This window comes from Mesocricetus auratus, unplaced genomic scaffold (genome assembly GCF_017639785.1).
Source record: "Mesocricetus auratus isolate SY011 unplaced genomic scaffold, BCM_Maur_2.0 Super-Scaffold_100051, whole genome shotgun sequence".
Classification (NCBI taxonomy): Eukaryota; Metazoa; Chordata; class Mammalia; order Rodentia; family Cricetidae; genus Mesocricetus; species Mesocricetus auratus.
Window position 1 is genome coordinate 3,845,991 of NW_024429228.1, and position 23,693 is coordinate 3,869,683.

The 23,693-nt window shown below is 40.8% G+C and overlaps 1 protein-coding gene across 8 annotated transcripts in view; it reads left to right on the forward strand.

Moving 5' to 3' along the window:
• The window catches only part of Cdk14 (cyclin dependent kinase 14), a 535,385-nt gene that overhangs the window by 141,079 nt on the left and 370,613 nt on the right, over positions 1 to 23,693 (forward strand). The window lies entirely within an intron of this gene.

Genomic DNA, 23,693 nt, shown 5'->3' on the forward strand with positions numbered 1-23,693 from the left:
CAGACTTTAGCTGGACTTCTCTATGTTTAATGAGTTGTGTGGATGTTGTATTCAGCAATGATACCCCACTGTCAGTTTGCAGAGAGAAAACTGACATTGTCCATTGTCTTAGCATCAGCCAGGGTTTGTTTTTGGATTTTCATGTGATTCCCTTGGCCAGTAAATGAAATTGAATGCAACCCAGTTCCTGCATCGGAAGCCTCGTTTAGTAACAAGAGCTGGCCAGTTGACTGTATCCCCCATTATTAGGAGACCTCATTAGGATCGCCTCCATATATTTTAGGAAGTTTCCACTGCACTGGGTTTCCATATCCTTCCTTAAATGACCTTCAGTCTCAGCTGCCTCTCCCTGCATTCTCTCCCCCCCTCCTCCCCTCCCTCTTCCTATCTGATCTTACCTTTCCTGTCTCCAACTGCCCCAAGTCTACCCATAAAATCCATTCTATTTCTCCCTCCCACTCTACACCCTTTCTATATATCTAAGCTTTCTGGGTCCATAGATTGTAGCATGGTTATCATAAACTTAATGACTAATGTCCACATAGAAAAGAATATATATCATATTTACCTTTCTGGGTCTGGATGATACTTTCTAGTTCCATCAATCTGTCTGCAAATTTCACGATGCCATTATTTTAACAGCTGAGTAATCCTCCATTGTGTAAATATACCACTTTTTCTTTATCCATTCTTCTGTTGAAGGGCATGTAGGGTTTAGAATAAGTATAAGTGATCTAAATCCAAACGTATTGTCATTGTTGGCATCCTTTTGTATTAAACATATATTTCACTGTTCTCAAGTCATTTACTTTAAAATGGTAAGCTTTCATTTTCTTCCTTTGTACCTTTCTCCTGTGTAGTGTGGAGAGTACCTTCCTATATGCAAGATGCTAGTCTTTAGTCATGAACCTAGGTAGGAACCAGCTGAACTTCATGTTCAATGAGTTGTTTAAGTACTGTTTTTAGGAATGGGGCTGTGCTATCAGTTTGTGGAGAGCAGCCTATAATTTTAGCAACAGCCTGGGGTGTTTGGGGGTTCTAATGGGACCTCTTTGACCAAAAACTCAATTAGATGTAACCCATTCCCAGATGGCTAGTTGGGGCTATGTCTCACATATTATTTGGTGATTCCATTTAGAGTGCTTTCATATATGATTGTGGTGGTTTAAAAGAAAATGGCCCGGAGAGTGCCTTCAGGATCCTGCCCAGTTTGAATTCCTGTTCTGACTTCCTTCAATAATGAATAGCAAGTGTAAGCTGAATAAACCTTTCCTCCCCAACTTGCATTTTTGTCATGGTGTTTTGTTGTAGCAATAGAAATCCTAAGTAAGATAGCCCTCTTTTGGGTATGTGGTTGGTAAGCATCTTTTCCCATTCTGTAGGCTGTTGTTTTGTCTGAATGATGGTGTCTTTGCCTTGCAGGAACTTTGCAGTTTCATGATGTCCTATTCATCAGTTGTTGACTATTAGTGACTGTGTTAATGGTTTTTTGTTCAGAAGTCTTTTTCTCTGCTAATGAGTTCAAGGCTATTCCTTATTTCCCTTTCTCTCACTTTCATTTAATCTGGTTTTATGTTGAGTTCTTTGATCCATTTGGAGTTGAGTTTTGTACGGGGTGACAAATATGCATCTATTTTGAATCTTCTACATACAGCTTTTGTTGGACCTTTATGTGGTTTGGATATTAGAGTCACTGTGGCCTCATGCAATTAACTGGGCAATGTTCCTTCTGCTTCCATATTGCAGAACAATTTGAGGAGTAGTGGCATTAACTCTTCTTTGAAAGTCTGCTAGAGATCTATGCCAAAATCCATCTGGCCTTAGGCATTTTTTGGGATGGGGTGGGAAAATTTTATTGACTGCTTCTGTTTCCCTAGGGCTTTAAGTCTGTTTAAATTGCTTATCTGATCTTGATTTAACTTTTGTAGGTGGTATAGAGAAAAGTATTCCTTTCGTGTAGATTTTCTAATTTCCTGGAGCACAGGTTTTTCCAGATTTGATGTTTTAAAAAGCCTTCTTTAACATATTTCTGAGGATTCCTTCTCCCACACTTTCCCATCTCTGAATGTTAGGAAGTAACTGTATTCAGTGACAAGAAGCTTGTAGGAAACTTCTGTTTTAGGAATAACTCAAGGTCAAAGCCTTGTTTCACCTTAATAACTACCAAATGATGCTGAAAATAATTTTCCAAACCATCCCTTTTGTAGCATCTTTATAAAATGTTTGACAGAAACTTTAAGGAGAACAATTCATGGAAAATTTTGACTCTGGTTTAATTTAAGTAAGAGAGTATGTGTGTGTGTGTGTGTGTGTGTGTGTGTGCATGTGTGTGTGCTCATTTTTTCTTCAGGTTTTTAAGTGAAGAGGATTAAATATTCCCTATAAAGATAATTTCTAAGAAATGCAGAAACATACTGTTAAAACTAGCAATTGTGTTAACTTTCAGTGCTGTTAAAGGACTTGTTTTTTCAATATGGAGTCAATATGATAGGGCATAAAAAAAGTGTAGCTAGATAACTATGCTATTAATGCCTTACTCAATCCTCTTGGGAGCATGGAAAGTTAGACTGATGCTCTGTAGGGTGAAGCTAATCTTTCCAGAGGTTGTATCCCAAGATGTTTATTCTTTCATAAAGAAAATTAGGTAGTATTCATTATATAAAACTACTTGTACATTTAAGATGAATCGTGTGCTGCTAACTAGACATTCTGAAACAAGTATTTGGTGGAAACCACACTATTTTTACTTCATTTTCCTCTTGCAATGACCTACATGATCCTTACCATCGCAATGATCTCCATCTCACCCGACAGTAGTCTTGTTGCAGGGACTTCCATCAGCTTTTTGTGCTCACACATGTTATTAGTAGCAACACTTGTTTAGCTCATGTCTTTTTGACTATAAGACATATTGTTTCCTAATCACTAAACCATTACTTCTTATTATACATGCTGTAAAGCCTTGGAAAGATTTGGTCCTTGTTGAATAATGCAGATGGTTTTTACATCTGCTCTGTCTTGTCTCAATTGTGATTCAAACAAAAGCAAACATATTTGATGATAAGGTAACAACCAAGCACTTACAACTGCCTGCCCACAAAAGATATGTTCAGCTAATATGCAGGTTAATAACTACTACATTTTTAACATGAAGATTTATTTCAAAATCCTAGAGAGTGTTGAATATTTTCCCATTTATTGTTCTTGAATATAAAGAACTTCACCAGTGCCATTACTGTTCGAGAAGGATACTTCTGGACAGTTGATAGCTTTCATTCCAGTAGTTTTAAATTTATCTTGTCAGCATTTCTCGAGAAGTCTCAAGCCTGCTGGTCACATGTAGAATTTAACTTCCTCCATCAAGAGAGGAAAACCATCGCCTACTCATCAGATTTAAGAAATGATAGGCTGTCTGGGCTCCCTTTATTTTGGGTGGCAAGGTCTGCATAAGACAATAGCTATGCAGTTGTCCCACAGAAGATTATAAGAGTTGAGTTTGAGCCGGGCATTTGGTGGCCTTTAGTCCCAACACTCATGAGGCAGAGGCAGGCGCATCTCTGTGAGTTCGAGACCAGCCTTGTCTACAGAGCAAGTTCCAGGACAGCCTCCAAAGCCATAGAGAAACCCTGTCTCGAAAAAAATAAAAAAGAGTTGAGTTTGTCTGGTGCATCCCTAGAGTGCAACGTAGTTAGGGCATCCTTTTCAGCAATGGGAGCTTGTTTCTGTACATTCTCCCATAAAGGCCAGCATCCCTGCCTCTGCCTCGAAACGCTGTGTATTGCATCCTCCTCAGTTTTTCATTATCTTCCTGGAAAGCTGCTTGAACTTTGAGATTTCTGTGATTCTCCATCTGTGAGGATTTCACACACATGTTCATTGTATTCGTGTGTAAGTAAGTGGCACCTCGCCATGGTTGCTGGCCAGGGCTGGCAAAAGGATGAACCACAAATTTGGTGGTGGCTTCAGCATCAGAATTTTGTGGTCATCTCAGTTCTGGAGCTAGAAGTAAAGGGTCAAGGGGAGGGCAGTTTGTTCCTTTCAGGGCCACTGAGGGAGCGTGGCCTTGAGTCTTCTTCCTAGCCTTTGGGGTGTGGTGGTTTTGGGGTTCCTCACAGGGAAGATATTTGGCCTTTAATCTTCACCTTTTTCCACAGGGGAGGGCCTAGGCCCTACCCTGGATGATACGGCAGACTTTGGAGATCCCCCTTGGAGGGCTTCACCCTCCCTGGGGAGCAGAATGGGGATTGGGTGGGAAGTTTTGGGTGCTGATGGGGGGCAGGACAGGAAGGGAGGGTGAGGGAGCTGGGATTGACATGTGAAGCAAGCTTGTTTCTAATTTAAATAAAAAATCTAAAAAAATTTATTCAGTGTTCTGCTTACTGTGCTGTGTCTGCCTCTGACTAGTGTCCCCTTTGAATCAGGGCATATGTCATATGGGATTAATGTCCTTCTGAAAGACTCCCAGAGTGGGGAGACCCTCACTCAAGTCTCGGGCATAAGCCGATGCCCCAATCATTCAAGAGAGACTGTTCTTGCTGCAAGCACAGGAGGTTTATTCGGGGAACCAGTGCACTGGGGCCGAGGTCATGACCCTCGCAGGGACAGAGGAGTTCGACCCCTAGTAGCTGCAGTTGGGGGTTTCTAAAAGGGAAAACCTGAATTGGAGAGTTAGGCAAACATTATAAAGGATGTAAAGTTAAATGATAGCTTATGTCTTAACAGGAAGGTTATCTCAAGCAAGCATTCTTTAGGCATTGTACAGTTAAACATTGAGCAGGAATGTGGTGAGCTAGTTCCTGGATAAGGGAGGGTTATCTTTTAGGTTTATCTTGAGGTCTCTGGTTTCTCAGGAGAGGGCAGAAGGGCAAGTCACTCTGTGATGGGCTAGTCACTAGGGGTCTAAAAATGTTGAGTTGGGATCTCTCACTTCCTAGTGACCTTACTTTATCTTGATGGCTCTTTGATGACCGAACTTTTTGTTTCACTTTCTCTTTGGGTGTGATACATGTATGTGTATGTGCATATTTATGTGTGTGTGGGGGGTGGCTCTCCTCCCCACATGCATGTGTAGGCCAGAGGTCAATATCAGATATTTTTCTCTATTGTTGTCTACCCTAAATTTTGACACAAGGTCTCTCACTGAATCTGGAGCCTTCCACTTAGGATAGAATAGCTGGCCAGGAAGTTCCTGGGTTTAGCTGTCTTTATGTTTCCAACTCTGGGGTTACAGTTTTTATGCCCTTGTGCCTGGCTTTTCCCTTGGTGCTGGGGATCCAAACTCAAACCCTCATGCTTGTATAACAAGCATTTAAACAAATGAGACGTCTCCCCAAACCCTAAGACCATGTTGTCATATAATGTCCCTTTCTGAGATTGCATGTTTAGAATGGAAACATGTTTTCTTGGTGGACACTGTTTATTCCTTAATAGGTCCTGATTTCAAGCCTCCATTTGGCATTGCATTCACAACAGTACCTGTGACTTGCCACCTGTCCCCTAGCTCTTGCTTTTACTCACAATGTAAGCAAAGTGTATTACTCCCAACAAGAGGGTTTTGTATATCTTTGAGATAATGGCAACTAGCCATGGTTTAGAAACTCATGGAGGAATATAAAGAGGTATTTGTTTGTTTTGTTTTGTTTTCTTGAGTTCTGATCTCTTGTTCTTATAGAAACACAAAGGTTGTTCTCTGGGATTCCTATGTAAGTAGCTCTTGCATGAGTGTGACTTCAGGCAAATTATTGGCTGCAATGTTCCTTTTTTTTTCCTCGTTGAAACATGCTCACTTTTTTATTTATTTTTATTTTTGGGATTATAATTAAATCATTTCCCTTTTCTTCCCTGTAAACCCATGAACCCATTTTGCTCTCTTTAAAATTCATGGTTCTCCCTTTTGAAATTATTGTTACATGTGTGTATGTATGTGTGTATATATTATGTATATGTATACACACACACACACACACACACACACTAGTTTATATAATGCCATTTGTATTCTTGTGCTTTCAGGACTTAGCATTTAGTGTTGGATAACCATTCAGGAGATTCTCCCTGGAGAAGATTAGCATTTAGTGTTGTATAACCATTCAGGAGGTTCTCCCTGGAGAAGATTAGCATTTAGTGTTGGATAACCATTCAGGAGGTTCTCCCTGGAGAAGATTAGCATTTAGTGTTGGATAACCATTCAGGAGGTTCTCCCTGGAGAAGAGCATTTCTCCCACTCTCATCACTCCTTAGTTCCCTTGAGTTCTTTGTCCCAGGTTGAGGCCTCCGGAGCTTCCCTCCTCCCACGAAATCATGTCTGCTAGTGTCACCCCTCTTCAGTTCATGTCGATGGAGTCATGTTGTTAAGATGTGATGAGTGTAGCCTCTCTGACGTTCTAGGAGACACAGGCTCACAGCACACTTCCTGCTCCCTGGCTCTGGCTCCTACGGTCTCTTCGCCCTTTTTCTACAGTGATTCCTAGGCCTTAGGTGCAGGGGTTTGATTGGAGAGTATCAGTCGGGCCTGGCACCCACTATTATGCATTTTGATTGGTTGAAGTTTTCTGGAATTGTCTCCATATGTTGTAAAGAGAAGTTTCTGATGAAGCTCCAGAATGCTGGAGGTTTCAGGTATATAATACTTTCCCAGGCCGGGACATAAGAGGTGGGGTAGGGCATGGAGGCCATGGAGTGTTTATGGATGACAACTGGAGGGAAATGGTTCATCCCTTCCACCATGTGGTCCTAAGATTAAATTCTGTCAGGCTTGGTGGCTATGGACTATACCCATTGGCCTATTTTACTACCCCTTGTTAATATTTTTGAAGTTTCTTCAACCAATGTTTGTTGTGCTTATTTACAGTTATCCCCCTCAATGCTGCATTAGTTAATTTACTCATTTCTGTGGCGAAATAACTGACAGCTTGAGAGGCTGCAGCTGACCATGGCAGGGATTGGTAAGCACGGAGTGGTGAATTCTGGTGCTCATCTGGCTCTATTGTTCTTTTTTTATTACATCTTGGATGTAAGTCAACGGGATGATGCTGTACACATTCTGGGTAGGTCTTTCCTTCACACAAAGACTCACAGACATACTTACTGAGAGCTTAGCTTTTTAGGTGATTGTAAGTCCAGTCAAGCTGATGATGTAATGGTGTAGGAGAAAAGTGCCAGATGTGCATAATATATTCTAATTATTCTCTCCCCATCATCATCATCATATCATAGTTCTTCGACATTTTCATATATGTATATAATATATTTCTCATTATTCTCTTCCCATCATCATTATCATTATACCATAGTTCTTTGACATTTTTCCTACATGTATGTACTCTCATTATTCTTTTTCCATCATCATCATCATCATCATCATCATCATCATCATAGTTGTTTGACATTTTCCTACATGTATGTAATATATTCTCATTATCCTCTCCCCATCATGATCATCATTATATCATAGTTCTTCAACATTTTCCTACATGTATGTACTCTCATTATTCTCTTTCCATCATCATCATCATCATCATCATCATCATAGTTCTTTGACATTTTCCTACATGTATGTAATATATTCTCATTATCTTCTCCCCATCATCATCATTATATCATAGTTCTTTGACATTTTCCTACATGTGGTACTCTCATTATTCTCTTTCCATCATCATCATCATCATCATCATCATCATCATCATCATCATCATAGTTCTTTGACATTTTCCTACATGTATGCAATCTCACTAGTCTCTCCTCCTGTTCCTCATCATATTTCTTTGACATTTCCATATGTGTATGTAATCTCATTATCCTCTCCACAAACATCTTATCTCCCTCTGACTCCCTATGATACCCTCCCCTCCTACCAGTCCCTTTCCCTGAGGCATTGCCTCAGATTTTGTTTTGTAACCAATTTGGCTTAACCACTAGGAAAAGAGACTTCTTGGATTGATACTGGCAGGTAGGTATCATAGTGCCTAGGAGTTTTATAGCTAGGTTGTCTAGTTGCTGCATTTAAGAACAAAGCTGTTCCATCTTGATTGCTCTGTGGTGTAGCTAACACATGTGGTGTTTCATAGCAACTGAGTCTTATCTTCTTGAGGTGTGTGACCGAGAGAAAAGGCAAGAGTCTGTGTGACTTTGTGGCTTCCAGGGTCTCTCTGACTAACAAACAACTCATGAGGAAGTATACCATACTTGGCCGTTGGGCTTTTGCTTAATAACCGATAGCTTTAGGGTGAAATGTAATTTTTTTTTTGTTTTTACGAGACAGGGTTTCTCTGTATTGTTTTCGAGGCTGTCAGTCCAGCCCAGCCTCGAACTCACAGAGATCCGCCTGCCTCTGCCTCTGCCTCTGCTGGGATTAAAGGCATGTGCCACCACCACCTGGCTGTGGAATGTAATCTTTAAGAGAGCTGGTGTAGGTGCATAAGTTATTCTATATAAGGTAGGATTTCTCTGCACTATGTAAACTAGTATATGGTAAGACAGGTCTAGCTAAACTGGTATGGTATTTCAAAAGGGGAAAAGGATACTGTTAACTACAAAAGGAGTAAAGGATACTCTTAACTATAGAATTTGAAATGTGAAGCCTGGTAACCCAAGTCTGCTTCATCACTGTGTTCCTTGTGGGATTCTTCCTGATTTCTTTTTGTAGTCCATCTCCTCAACTCCCCACAAAACTACAAGATTTTAATATTTTTGTATTAGCTCTAAATTTGGTGAACCCTGAAGGTTTCAAAGAAAAAAAATCAAACTGGTTCACTTAGATATTGTACAGATTTTGACTAAGCAAAAAGTAATTGAGTATTAAAATGAATTTGTTTTAAGCAGTATGGTTTGGAAGGGTTGATGGTTGGCTTGTGTGGGTACCCATGAATGCATGGTTATTGTAAATAAAGCTAAGACCTCCCACTCTCTCAGCTCCCCAAATGAGATGTGCACACCCATATTCTATTTGATGCTGTTGGCAGAACAAACCTGAACTGTCCTTAAGCTCAAAGGTGGGATTCCATGTGCATGGTAAAATTGTAAGTCTTTGCTCTCTGCAGCCTTGTTGGCAGGGCAGCCATCAGGTAGGACTGTCACTGCTTCTGAGCTTCCAGGCTTCATGTGTCATCCTGAGGACGAATAGCAAACTTTTTGTTCCACCTCTGGAACTGGAGTTTGGAACTGCTCTGTCTAAGTCACCCCACAGATGGTCATGATAACCAGTCATTTTCTCAGCTTATCCCGAGTGTCTGTGGAGGTGAAGTTGCCAAGACCTACCGCCACAGGAGCTTGCCAAGCTGCCTCTACAGAACCTGCCCACACTGGTTTGTGCCAGCAGTAAATTGTTATCTCAGAGGTCAATAAGAACAATGGAGGAATTTGCTCACTTTGTGTAATGTGAGATTTATGTGATTGAGAGTGTCAATCTTCTTTAGCATTTCATTCTGCCAATTTGTGTTGAATAATTGAACTTGAAATTAAACGACCTCATAAATTGAGAGGGTAGCCAAACCCAGACTGATATGTACTAAATGCATTTCAAAGAGCTCTTCAAAGCCCCAGGGAGAAATGGAGTGTGTGTGTGGGGGGAAGGAATGCTTTTAATTAAAACAAGCACTGGAGGAGAGAGGCAGCACAGCTGACCACCTTCCAGAGTGTGTGAGATTACAGATGTGGTTCTTACGCTTGCCCCCACGGTCAAAACCATTGAAACACTATCAGCAGGAGCTGAAGAATTGTAAAAGTCAGAAATCCCTAGATGGAAAACACTGGATTCCAGGTTTATTGGAGTTCCAACCTTTTCCATATATAGATAGTCCCTAGAGGACACCTGTCCATAGATAGGAGCTTGGTGCAGAAGACAGGCAAATTGGATCACATCTTGGGGCTTATTTGGGATGCTCATGTCTGTTTCTAATTAAGTCTGCCCCGATGCCTTTTAAATTTGGGTCTATGGGCCTAAGCTGTCTGCAACTTGCTTCAAATATCTAACTGGGACCAACAGTATTAGTTGTAGGACATGAAAATGGCATTATAACACGCAACTAGCTGTACATTTGTTTTGTGATTTAAGGCACACAATATAGTATTAACTGTACAGTAGGAGGAGTGGGATATGTATACAGTAGCTATGTAATAAACTATGTTTGTCATGTGATGTAAAGTGTTCTTTGAATATAGGGGAAAGTTGAAAAGTAGGACTTTTATCCTTACCTATTCCAAGGAGGATAACAGTTCACCCACTCACATCTGCTAATTTTATTTTTTAGAAACATTGAAGCTTACTCAAATTGCAGATTCCAGCCCTGATTTCCTCTGGAAGAAGAATGCAGACATTAAAGTTTGGTTCATTGGTGCAGCTGGTTTCATTTAGCTTGCAGCAGATAAAACAAACAGCGCCTAATCTTTTTGACAAAAGCGACAATAAGGTTATTGTTTAAGCAAGAAGCATGATTTCAATTATTAGAATAACATGTACTGGAGCAACTTCTATTAGACAGCGCTTGAGTGCAGTGGCCTCTGTTAGCCTTTCTGATTGAGTTTTTCGATCATTTCATTGGGGGCACCCTCAAAACAATGTACTGAAGTCAGTGTTACTGTCGTCACTAATTCGAAAGTTTTGATTGTTGAAATGATTACATTTCATAGTGCGAGGATCCTAGAATCTCTGTTTAGGGCATGTCTGAGAATGAGAGGAAGGCTGCAAAGATGCTGCTTGCTTCAGCCGTGATCCCGAGTAGCATGCTTTTTAGTTTGAGTCAGTTTGCTAGGGAGCAGCACCTTCCTGCTGAGAGCCAGTGACTCCCACCTGCCTGCCAGGATACATCTGATAGGGTCTCTGGAAGTTTATTTTGTTTTCATCTCTTGGGAGTGGCCACAGACACTGCCAAGCAATATCCTATAAATTAACAAGACGGTCTCCTGAAACTAAGAAGTTTTGGTCAAGATGTCTTAGTCCTGGGATTGATACCCTGCTCCAAACCATGCAGTGCACACAGGCAGTATCTGTCTAAAAGAGCCCATTTCTCCGAGTCTCCGAGCAAGCATTTACTGTGTTCTGTGTGCAGTGGGAATATAGTGAACAAAACTCAGGCCCTCTGTTTACAGAGCTGTCGTCTAATGGGAGAAGCAGGAGTGACTCCATCAGTAGATAGACATGTCTGAACGTGCACATAGTGTGAGGGAAATAAATGTGAGCAATGAGCAGGGCTGAGGGAGTGATGGATGGGCAGGCATTGGGAATCTTGTTGAGAAAGGGACATTTATGCTGATGATCTGAAAGAGAAGCTTTTTGGTTTTGGTTTGTTTTTGGTTTTTGCCAACCAGGTAATGAGTCGGGGAACATGTATTTCCCACCAGGCCTCAAGGTAGAAGAGACCTCAGTAAAACAGAACTGAATCTATGCTGCAAGTTTGGATAAAGGAATGTGACTGGGGCTGTGGAATGGTCCAGGGCAATTTGAGAAGTCTACAGTACCTTGAGGATTTATCCTTGGATATTTGTGTTTATACAACTGCCGCAAAATGAGACTTAAAACTCCTGTCATTTATTATCACCTGCGTGCAGTTGGGAAAGGGCTGTATATAAAATCTCTATTTCTAGTCCTCGTTGGTTGTTTGGTACAGTCTGTCTGGGATACCAGGGACCACTGGTGTACTGGTTCACTACATGCCTGATAGCTGGTGCAGGTTCTGTATGTGATTTGTGTTTTCTGACAATACAGTGAGTATTCAAGGACACAGAGAGACTTAAGATATCAGTGCTGCCAGGTAAAGAGTTGAGCAATGCCCTTACAAAGAAGACCAGGCTGACTAGAAATGAGTGACACAGGACAAGCCACTGTCCTAATCTCTAAAGAGGTATGGGTTTTCTGATGTCTGTACCCAGCGTCTGCTTCCCTACAGTACAACCACTGGAGCTATAAACTGCTAGATAGTAATATGGACAAGTGGAATGATTGCCTTCAATCTTACAAATGGGTAGGAGGCTGTAGTTGAGAATTCTCAGAAATGAGGTTTCTGTGCAGTATGTGGTGTGATCCAGGTATATAAAAATGGCCTTAGTTTAGTGAAAACCAGATGTTATAGATTTTAGGGCAATCATTATAAAAATTTAAGAAAGCATAAGGCATGAGAAGGTATAAAATAGGATCATGTAAAATTCTCAGTTAAAAGTAGTAGAAGAAGAAACATCAGAAGGGCAAATACAATAGACAGAAAAGAGTTTGAAACACAATAGTTTCCCATACAACTCTATCAAAATAGCTTCATGTAAGATGTCAAAATGTATCAATTAAAAGACTCTAAATAGACAAAGAATCAGTTCTTTCTTGTCAATGAGAAATCCTCTGAATATAGAAGCCCAGATTAAAAGTGAATGGACAGAGTGAAAATTTACCATGTTAGCAAATAGTAGAAAGATGAAGTATCCATGTTAGTTTCAGCCTAAACAGAGATTTTTGGTAATTAATAAGATCCTCAGGATGAAGGGGCCATTACATAATTATAATAGGACCAATTCCCCAAGAAATATCCATGTGCTAGAAAATAAAACAAATAATTCCAAAATATGAGAGGTGAGAACAGATGAAACCATCAGTGGACAGAAAAATTTCCTGTTGTAGTTGACCTTTGGTCTTTTGTCAGTAATTCATTTCTCAGGCAGATGGAAAAATCAGTGAGGATTTGAACAGCACTGTTAAGATTTATAAACTGAGATTGGCCAATAGTTTAATATATGGAGCAGATTCAAGGGTAGAGAACATAGGCTACACCTCTCAGTGGGTAGCATGAATTAGCATTGTGGCCATATTTAAAAGCCTTATGTGGATTTGGGTTTTGTTCTAATCTGAACTCCATTTTTGTCTTTCTTCTTGCACAGTTTTCTTCTCTGGGCACTTGTCCTTTGGGGATTAGCTCCATTAAGTTTTTAGATACTCTGTATAGAATAGGGAGGGTCTGTTTAGTCTAGATGTATTGTTTGAAAGGGGACCCATTTCCTGATAATTTTTATTTTTGGTTTCAGTCCTGGTTTACATATATTGTCTTTGGTCACTAGGAGTCATCGCTTCTTTTTTTGCTATAAATATTGTCATTATTTGCATGAAAAATTATATGATAAACTTAGTTATGTAGTATTTAATGCTTCTTGAAAGTTGGTAGAATATTTTCCCTAAATCAAAATTTGGCTAAAATTGTTTATTCTAGGATCAAATTGAAGATTCAAAAGCATTCATTTCAGTGAAACTATAGAAGTGTTTTGAATTATTTGTGATTGTCACTTAGTGTTTAATTCAAACTTACCAATTAGTTTCAAAAGTTCTCTTATACAATAAGGTCTACATGCTGAACTTTATGATTTTTGTGAAAATTAACCAGCCTAAAATTTAAATGACCTCTCCTAACATTTGTTACTCATAACTTATGATAATTAAAGCATCAATAGCTATCAATAGCTGGACATTTGAAACAGAAAATCATGAGTAAGCTGAGGCTTAGTTGAACTCAGATGCTATTTGAATCCATAGCTGACTAGGTGAAACATCAATAAATTTAATCAAGTGTTTACTATCTATTTAACATGAATCAAAACCAGGTATATATGCTATTAGTAATAATGATGTTTCTGTGGCATAAATGAGCCCCTGTATTAATATTAACACTGAATAACCAGTGTAAGAATGTGTTATAGGCATTGTTTCCATCAGAGAATTTGACGTACAGAATATCAGTAGAACAGAAGATGAGGGAGGGGAGGAGCCTTTAGGGAAAGGAGTGACCTTTCGCCTAAGTGTGCATGGCTTGCCAGAGTTCAAGGCTGTCTGTGGTTTCATCCTGAAGCAGTGGGAATGATATATGTCTCTGTCTGTAGAATCTGAAAATGGGAAATGTGATATGAGCTTACTGGCTTTGAACCAACAACATATCTGAGATTAAAAAGTCTCAGACAGAAAGGAAATTGTTTGAAGATCTCTGGCGTAAAACATTTGTCATTTTTTTGTGGTTGATTCCCGGGCAAGTATGTTCTTTCTTTATAGCATTCCAAGAAGCAGACACTTCCCTGCATAAATGAATCCTTTGAAGTTATAAAACCTAATTCAGTATCAAGTTCATAGTGGCCTCTTTGGGATTGCTGTTTGCAGGGATTTAAATCTATGACCGTACAGATCTGCAAGCATTGTCTCAGTTGAGGAACACTATAAATGTTTGACACTTGGGATGATATTTGAAAGCCCTGTTGTAATCCAGTGGAGAATACCATAGAGGTTGTTTCTGATTGGTCTGATGGGTTAGACGAGAAGGTGTACTTCGTGGAAGCATGGGAGTCAGAATCTGTAGAGAAAAATACAGGAACCCTGGAGGGAGGAGAAGGGGAAGCAGAGACTTTCTTTGTATGTCTGATCAAACCTCTTAGGAGGTTTCACTACAAAATTGAGATTCTGAGAAAGCAAGTAGGTAGTATTGCAAATGAAGCCTACTGGGATTGCTTAGGAATCAGAATTCCCAATGAGAAAGAGATAGATGAGACAGCACTAGCACTTTTTAGAATGAAAACAACAATAACAAAAACTTAACTTCCGGATCTTAGGAAGTTTCAGTGCTAAACTCTTGAGGGTTCTGAGGGCACTGGGGAGTATGACCAACTTGAAAGCACAGTGAATTATATAATTAAATAGTGTCTAATCTCTAAATGGAATACAAAGAATGAAGTAACAGAGTAGCAAAGAGAAAAGCAGAGAATAGGAGGGAATGTAGCCAGAGAGAAGAATGTCGAGAGAGGGAATCAATCATGAGTGAGCCAGTAAGCGTAAGAGAGACGTGATGATTCAGAAAGTCAGAGGTTCAGAGGCATTCTGAAAAGGTTCCAGGACAGTTTGTCATTAAGAAAATGTTCTTTAGGCCAGGCACTGGTGGCGCACGCCTTTAATCCCAGCACTCGGGAGGCAGAGGCAGGAGGATCTCTGTGAGTTCAGGGCCAGCCTGGTCTACAGAGGGAGATCCAGGACAGACTCCAAAGCAATATGGAGAAACCCTGTCTCAAAAAAAAGTGTTTCTTTAATTGTGTGTAGGGGACCAGTGGGAATGGAAATTGAGAATGTGAAAAATGTGGAGAGAAGAGCCAGAGTTGATTCAGGGAGACTGAGGGGTCAGGCAGGGAGACAGATGGGCCAGGCGTTCAGATCATTTTAGCTCCAAAGCAAACAGGAAAGAAATGCACAGAGAGACTAGAATGAAGGGTTAGTACGAAGGAGGAAGAAATGGTTAAGGAGGCCCTTGAAGTATACTCGTATATTCTTTCTGGAAAAATGTGATCCCTGTTTCTATCAGTTGAGCTTTCTCCCACGTGTCTCAGATAATTGGTCTTCGCTTTCTTGTTCTGGCAGTTGTGGGCCTCAAATATTTCTTTTTGGTGTCAGCTTCATCTTATTTAGGATTTAGACCTTTCAGAAATTATCCTCAGATATTTCTCCTGCCTTTGTGCTTATATTTGTGTTAGCAGCAACAAGGCCTTGGGGCCCTAGTGTGTGGCAACACTCTTGGCATTTTTCACACCAGTGCTAATGTGATTTGTTAAAGTAACATCTTTTGTGAGTATCTCCTCTTGTTATTTCTTCTCACTTTGTAATTTAGATTCATGGACTAAAGGTAACATTATAGGGTCATTCCTATAAAACTGGAAGACTATGGTTGACTGAGAACATCTAAAGCGTTTGGAATGCTTTATCACTGTAGTTCACTGGGTGTATTTGTTTATCTATTTAAAAACCTTAGAAAAAATTTGAAACAAGACAATTTCCAATAGTTTACCAAGGAAGAAACTCATGTCTGCATAGTCTGGAAAATGTGCTACGATCACATAGCTAACTGACTCTACCATAAATCAAGACAAGTCATTCCAGCTCTAGATATGATATGACTTTTAATATTTATCAATTTTAAGTCTGGGCTTATTCTACCTTCCTAAATAAATAGTTTTGATAATAGTCTCAACTCTCGTCCCTATGATAATGTTATGGTTTTTTTTTTTTTTTAGCCATTAACCTATATTTCCTCTGCCCTAGTTAACTCTAGTTAACTCTTCAGTGACATCATAACTGTGTCCTCGCTTATTCCAACCTGGTAATTTGTGGAATTCTCTGCACTGTGGTGTGTGTGTGTGTGTGTGTGTGTGTGTGTGTGTGTGTGTGTAGGAGAGAGGGAGAGGGAGAGAGAGAGAGAGAGAGAGAGAGAGAGAGAGAGAGAGAGAGAGAGAGAGAGAGAGAGAGAGAGAGAGAGAGAGAGAGAATAATGCTCCCTCTCCTTCTGGTGGGCTGTGTATTTTAGAGAAGAACTTTCATTTTATTGCTGCGTTTTTCTATGAACCTCAGCTCAAAATTTCATGGCATCCATTTCTCTTACTGCTTTTCATTTGCTGCCATATGAGTAAATGGCAAACATAACTCCTGACTCACCAGCCCAGTTATGGCCCTTTTATATTCCTCACAAGTAGAGGAGAAATAGTAACACAGCTATTCTTCAAAAATAAAAGTCTTTCAAACGGGATTTTGAGTAAATTAGAAATTCAGATTTTTTGACTCTTACCTGGAACATACTCTGCTGAGCATTGTGACTGTAGTTAAGTGTTCTTTGTAAATGGGCTGTGAAGAGAAAATGGCTCTCTGCCTCTATTGTGTGCCCTGAAACTCTTGCCAACATTTCAAGGTCTTTCTTTTCACTTTTAGTCACTTCTTTATGCATTTGATTGTGAATACATTTGATTGTATGTATTTATATGAACTGTCATATGGGCTTCTTTCTAATCATTTTTGTGATAACTGTTATGACTTCAGCTAATTTAACACTGGTCTAGGAGGGGCTTATTTCATTAATAATGCCTGAAAAGTACCAGTGTAAGGTTATTTTGTACAGTAAACGCTAGCAGTCAGAAATGCCATTTTGAAGCCGGTGTGGCCAGGTCTCTGCTTAGAAATGCTAGCACCTATATAGCAACCAGCCTGCAGGGGTGTGTTCCTGACAGCACTCTTCAAACACACGCCCTTGTGTATGTGGGTTTTGTGGAAGAGAGGTATGGGAGAGGATGTAGAGGTTGTGTTTGTATTATTTGTCTACCATAGGCATAGGGTCTTGGATTTAATAGTATTCACTTGAATATAAAAGCTAATAATTTTTGTATGACTGAATTCCATTTTAACAATAAAAACAAAAGAAACTATTGAAGAGAAAAAAAGGTATACAATTACTAACCAGTGTTTTAAGCCTTTGAAGATATTTAACTTGAGAGAAGGTATGTCTATATGAGTGTGTGTATGAGAGTGTGTGACTGTGTATGATTGTGTGTGTGGGTGTGTGTATGTGTGTGCATGCACATTCACACACGAGCGCCCAGTTTACCAAATTTCAGATTCAGTTTCTTTAAAAGAAAAAACTCTTTATGAGCAGGAGCTAACCAGGCCCTTTTTCATTTTTCTAGACTTGATTTTTCTGTGGCAAAATAGTGGAAGAATTCCTCAGAATGGCCATAAGGGATTGCCTTCCTGCTAGAAATGGAGTGTGCTATGATAGTTGTATGTGTTATCCATTATGTATTTTAAATGAGTAAACATCTAGTTGTTCTTGAGTGTATTGAGCCCATATGGCCAGAGATATTTGATGCTGTCTTTCAACATAAATGGAAAGACCCCAGGATGCTTTCTGTTGGTGACTATGAGGGTTCACACTCTCTCTCTCTCTCTCTCTCTCTCTCTCTCTCTCTCTCTCTCTCTCTCTCTCTCACACACACACACACACACACACACACATACACAGAGATAGACAGACAGACAGACACAGAGAGAGGGACAGACAGACACACACATATACACACACACAGACATACACACATAGAGAGATAGACACACACAGACAGGCAGGCAGACAGACACACACACACACACACACACAGACATGTTGGAAGGCTGATTTTGGGTATTCTTAACTAAATGCTTTGTTCTGTGAACAGCAACAAAACAAAACCTTGATAATCTGTCTTCTCAAGAGGATTGCTATTTTAGCCCTTATTTCATATAGTTATCTTCATTTGATTATTGAAGCTAGGTTACAAGAAAGAAACCATACAACATGGATTTTTCTCAAAGGAGCTAAATTGTTTTGTCTCACATGAAAAGAACTTAGATTTCTTGGCAGAAGCTAAACTTGGTAGCTAAAACTTTATGGAGTAACTTTTGTATAAGACCAGGTGGGTTTCTTTTGTACTGCAGCACTGAAAACACAGCAGAACAGCTCTACAGGGAAGTGATGTGAATGGCTGTGAGCAGGTCATGTCTGCTTGTCCAGAAAACGCCTTGGACAGAGCATGGGTGAATTTAGCAAAGTGTGTGTCCACTTTTCTTTGTTATAATAATCATAATTTACTGACATATATTTTATAGTATGTGTGTATAACCACGGTATTGGTATCCTGGGGATTTGTGAAGTATTTTAGTGTGCTTAATTTATATTTGTAGAGACAGCTGACCTGAGCTTCTTGGAGCTCATGGACTTTGGATGGACAGCTATGGAGCCGGCCTGAGAACAACATAGGTCCTCTGCATCTGGGTGACAGTTTCGTAGCGTGGTCTTTTGTGGAGCCCCTAGCAGTGGGACCAGGACCTGTTCCTAATGTATGAGCTGGCTCTTTTGAACCTATTCCCTATGGTGGGATGGCTTGTTAGCTTTGATGCAGGGGGGAGGAGCTTGGTCCTGTCTCAACTTGATGTGCCATGCTTTGTTGATCCCCATGGGAGGCCTTACCACATCTGACTGGAGAGGGAGAAGGAGTCAATGACAAGGGGGTAGAAGGAAGGTAGGGGGAGGTAAAATAAACATAAAAAATGATGAGAAGAGGTACTAATTTTATGATTTGTTTAACCTGGGCTCCGTATATTCTATGTTTGGTAGGTTTTATGAATGAGGTTTATTATTTTTTTATTGCTTAGAATTCAAAAGTACATTTTTAATTTCTTCAGATGGACTTTTCCTCAGTGATTGTTCTCTTTATTTTCTAAAATTCCAATTCCATCTTCAGTTCACACACACACACACACGCATGCACACATACCCATGTGCACACACACAGACACGCACACATGCACATACACACACACATGCACGCATGCCTGCACACACACCCCACGTGCACACACGCGTGTGCGTGTGCACACACACACACTGATTGTTTTCTCTAGGGCTTGTGTGCTTTGCTGCCCCCACTTTTGAACCCTTGTTTGTGATGGGGTGGATGCCCCCCAGCCCAGGATTTCAATGTCTTGTCTCTCCTTTTAATGGGTTTACACATTGCTCTCTCTCAGAAGCTAATTCTGATCAGATATACCATGAAAATTTCTACATATCTGCAATCTACCTGCATGTGAGGCTTCTTAAAGCCTTCTTCTTGCTTAAGCTTTGACCTCAGCCCCCATCTTTCACATGCCTATGTAGGCCAGTTTTAGCAAGGATCCCTCCAAGCCTGTGCATCTGAGCAGCCCTGCACCGAGATCACCAGTCCCTGCTTGCCCATAGCATGACTCCTGTGAGGCCAGGTTAGCAAGAGTCATCAATGCCTGCCTACCCCTGGTGTCTTAGTATGTTTTCATGCTCTCACATTTCTGTCCTGCTGCTGGCTGTAGTCCTCATTTTCCCCACTTGGAACTGAGACTGAAGTGTCTCTCCCTCATTGCAAAAGTGTGACACCTTTCACTGGAGTCTTATTTTTCATATGTGACAGGATATTTACTGCTTATTTCTGTTAACGCCTTTCTTGGTGTCTCCCTTGCTTCATCTGTATTAACTTACCTTTTGGCACCAGCCACAGCGCTGTGGATAGCCGGTCCCCCATGCAGTAACTGTCACTATATGGTGATGGGGAGCATGGTTAGCAGCGCTTTGATCAGGAAGCGTGCGATGGTGATTATATGCCAGGAATGAGCTTGGAGAGGACCGGTTCATTTTGGCTCGTGGTCTCAGAGGTTTCTGCCTCGTTCTCTTGGCCTACTTGCCTTTAGCCCCATTTCTGGGGAGGAGTACATGGTGGGAAAGCATCTGGTGGAAGAGACATGCTCAGCTTGTGTTATCCAGGAAACAGTGAAGAAGGAGCTGACAACAACACGCTGTGTACCACAATGGCATCCTTCCTCCAAGGAGACCCTGCTTTTCAACAGACTTGGCCCTGATAGACCCTTAAATGGATAGTTCATTGATGATCAGATCGTCACCTTATGATCCAACCACCCCCCGAAGGCCAAGACAAGACCACATAAGCCTCTGAATGATGGCTTTAGGGGTCAGAGTTTTAGAGCCAGGACACAGGGGTTGTTTTGTCACCTGCACACTTGGATACTCAGCCTTTGTTTTTGCAGGTCTCAAGTCATCTCTCTGGGTTCCTGGAGTAAAATCTGCTAGCACATTTGTCCTGAAAATAACTTGATTTTTATTGACTGTCACTGAGTATGTGCTTCTCCCGTTAGAGTACTATCTAGCCAGGCCCTCTCAGAGTTATGCAACCTCACAGTTTCTGTCTGAACATGGCTGCCAGGCTCGTACAGTGTGTCTGTGGTCATTCCTTTAAGGCTTATCATGGTCACAATTGTGGGAGTCACTTTACTTTATGAAGAGAAGACACAGCAGACCAATTTTCCTGAAAGGTAATGATGGGCATGTTGGAACTTGTGGCCATTTGTTTTCCTACAGCAGTCATATCTGATAGAAATATATCCAGTAAACGATAGCTCACATAAAATGCATTAGCAATTATGAATGTTCTTATGGATGCCATTTTGAAAAGAATTTACACATAGAAAAATGATCTGGAATGTGTACACACATGCTAAAGGATGGTGGGATTCTTACTGATTTACATTCTGTCAGTATTTTTCAGCAGATGCTACAATAAACATGTATCAGGTTATAATTCAACAACTCATTAATGTCATTCTAGAACATTTGTATTTCAGTTGTACAAACTCTATTAGGAACCACAGTAAAGAAAAATGTATCCCAGAGAATAAAGAAACTACTTTTATGTTAAATAATTTAATCACAGGGCTGTAGACATGGCTCAGTGTGTAAAGGACAGACTGGGCAAGCATGGGACCTGAGTTCAGAGCCCCAGAACCCATAGAAAGCTGGGTGTGATAATGCTCACATGTGTGATCCCAGCAACGCAGGTGACCAGTGGAGGCAAGGAAGCCTGTGGGACAGCCACTCAGTTCATGCCGTGGCGAACAGGAGCCCTTTTCATGGAAGGCGAGGACCAGCACCTAGGGTTATCCTTTGATCTTCACATGCGTACCGCGGCATGTGCTTTCCTCCATACATGAACACACACAGATGGAGCTCAGGCACACAAGCATGTGTCTGTACACACACACACACACACACACACACACACACACACACACACACACACACAGATAAATAATTGGGTCCTGAGTATCTTGGGAAGAAATGCCAGGTAGCAGCTGTGCACCTCAGATGAGGGAAGAGCTCTGAGTGCGCTTCAGACCTCCCCTGGGTAGTTTTGTTGATCACTCCTCAAGTTTACAAGAGGACTGACCTAGATCTGAAGCTCAGATCTGCACTTAACAATTGTTCGAGCCACCGTGTACCTCATTTGCTTGAGAAAGTGAGCTCATAATGTGTCTATTATACTGAGGTGTTGCAGGCAAGAAGTGGAGCAATGGAAAAGAAAACACTCACCCCTTGTGTCCTGCCACGGAGAGTAAGTGTTTTACCAAAGCGTCCAGGAACACAGCTGGTTTTGACTTGAAGACACGCCCCTCCTGAGTTACATAGTTACACACTACAGCACCTTTCTTTGGCTTTTTTGGAACTTCTTGACTGTATTAAACCAGTTCATCCAAATCAGGCTAACATGTACTCTGGCCCTCCTGCTAGGTTTAAGAAGTAAGTCAAATATATATATACATATATATGCATATACAAGCATAAATATATATATTAAACAGTTACAGAGTTTTTATAATGATCTTTCTTTAATCTACCTTAAAGCAATGTGTGAACTAAGATCAATCTCTGCCTTCAAGGGGTGTAGGGAAATTTCTTCAGCTCTAGGTTGACACCCTACTTGCTTCTAAAGCAAACCATTTTAAGGGACACTTTCTTTTAGCTTGAGGTCATGCATGGTGCTGAACAGCACTGTTGGAAGTCCAGTTACCATAAAAGATTTAAATCATAGCAAATAAATGTGCCTGACTTGATCGTATTTTAAATTTCATTTTGGATATATTTAATGTCTTCCGTGATTATGAAATCAATGCCTTTTTATGGGAGAAGATAAAGACCCTCCTTCCGCAGTCCTCCTGGCTTACTCCAGTCTGGAAGCCTTTTCTTAGTTCTCAGTGTGTCTTTGCAGGCAACCAGCGAAAAGGAAATACTTGTTTTCTATGTCAGTTAGAATGTAAACTGCAGGGCTGTGTATGTGTTTTGGTCTTCGTTAGAATGGGGAGAGGATACTCTGAACACTGAATACCCTGTCCTGATGATCTCTAGGGCTGTATTAGCTGTTTTATGCTGTGGCTCTAAACGTCATTTAATTTTGTATGGTTCTTTTTGAGTGGGAAAAGCACAATCTCTGTGGTGGACACCGGTTGGCAATGAGTATTTGGGGAGTCTTCAAAGCCTTGCAGTGAATCAGCCGTGTGCTCTTTGGTGCATCTCATCTGCCTTCTGAAGGGAGGCTCTCATCCTGAGAGTGGGAACATGATTTCGCTCTTGCCATGCGCCATATGTGTGCCAGGGCCAGGGCCAGGGAACACTTATGGCTCTGTTAGGTAGATGGGAACTGAACTAGGTGTCTTGGAGTGCTGTGAGGTTGAGCATCAGTTTTTATCTGCTTCCCAGTCGTCCCAACTCAGGTGATGGCCCACTGTGGCTGTGAGGCTGTAGGAACACTTTAATAAAGAAAATGGAAGGTGAGTGGATTTGCCTTTCCTGCTTAGGAAGGGTTGAGATGTGATGATTAAGAAGCAACCCAGGACTGGGGAAAGAGATAACATCAGGAAGTATAGCCAGTTCTTTTCGGCTTCTTGAAAACATTTTCTGTCTGGGAGGTGGGAGTGAAGAAAATCCTGCCCAAGATGACAATCCATTTGAAGTGGCAGCTTGACCTCAGAAAGAGAAAATGTGATTTCTCCAGAAGTGTGAAATGCAGCGTTTTCAAAGCCCTCTGTGATGTGTTTCTCCAGACAAGTGTGCTTGAAGCCAGGATGAGGGCAAAACCAAAAAAGAAACCCTGCCACCACTGCTGCTGATCTTTTTTTTTTTCATATTTGATGATTCTTTGGCTTAGATTCTCTTCATTCTTACTTTTCAGTGCACATGGGTGTAGGAGGAAGTCTGTATGTCGCCATTAAACATGTGACTTATTAGAGGCGCATACATTGATGGCTAGGGACGTAGTTCCGCCTACGTACGTATACGTCTTTACGTCCAGCCGTATAAGTCTTTAGTCCTGCCTAAAGTGGGTGTGGTTAGCGGTGTGGTAAACCGCCCTTTTATTACCTCATCTGTATGCGCCTCTAATAAGTCACATGTTTAATGGCGGCATACAGACTTCCTCCTACACATGGGTCCATGTATGTTGTATTTTTATGAGTGAATGTCACATTGTGAGTTTCAGGTCTCAGTTTGTGGGTATCTGTGAAGTTTCCTGATAAGGAA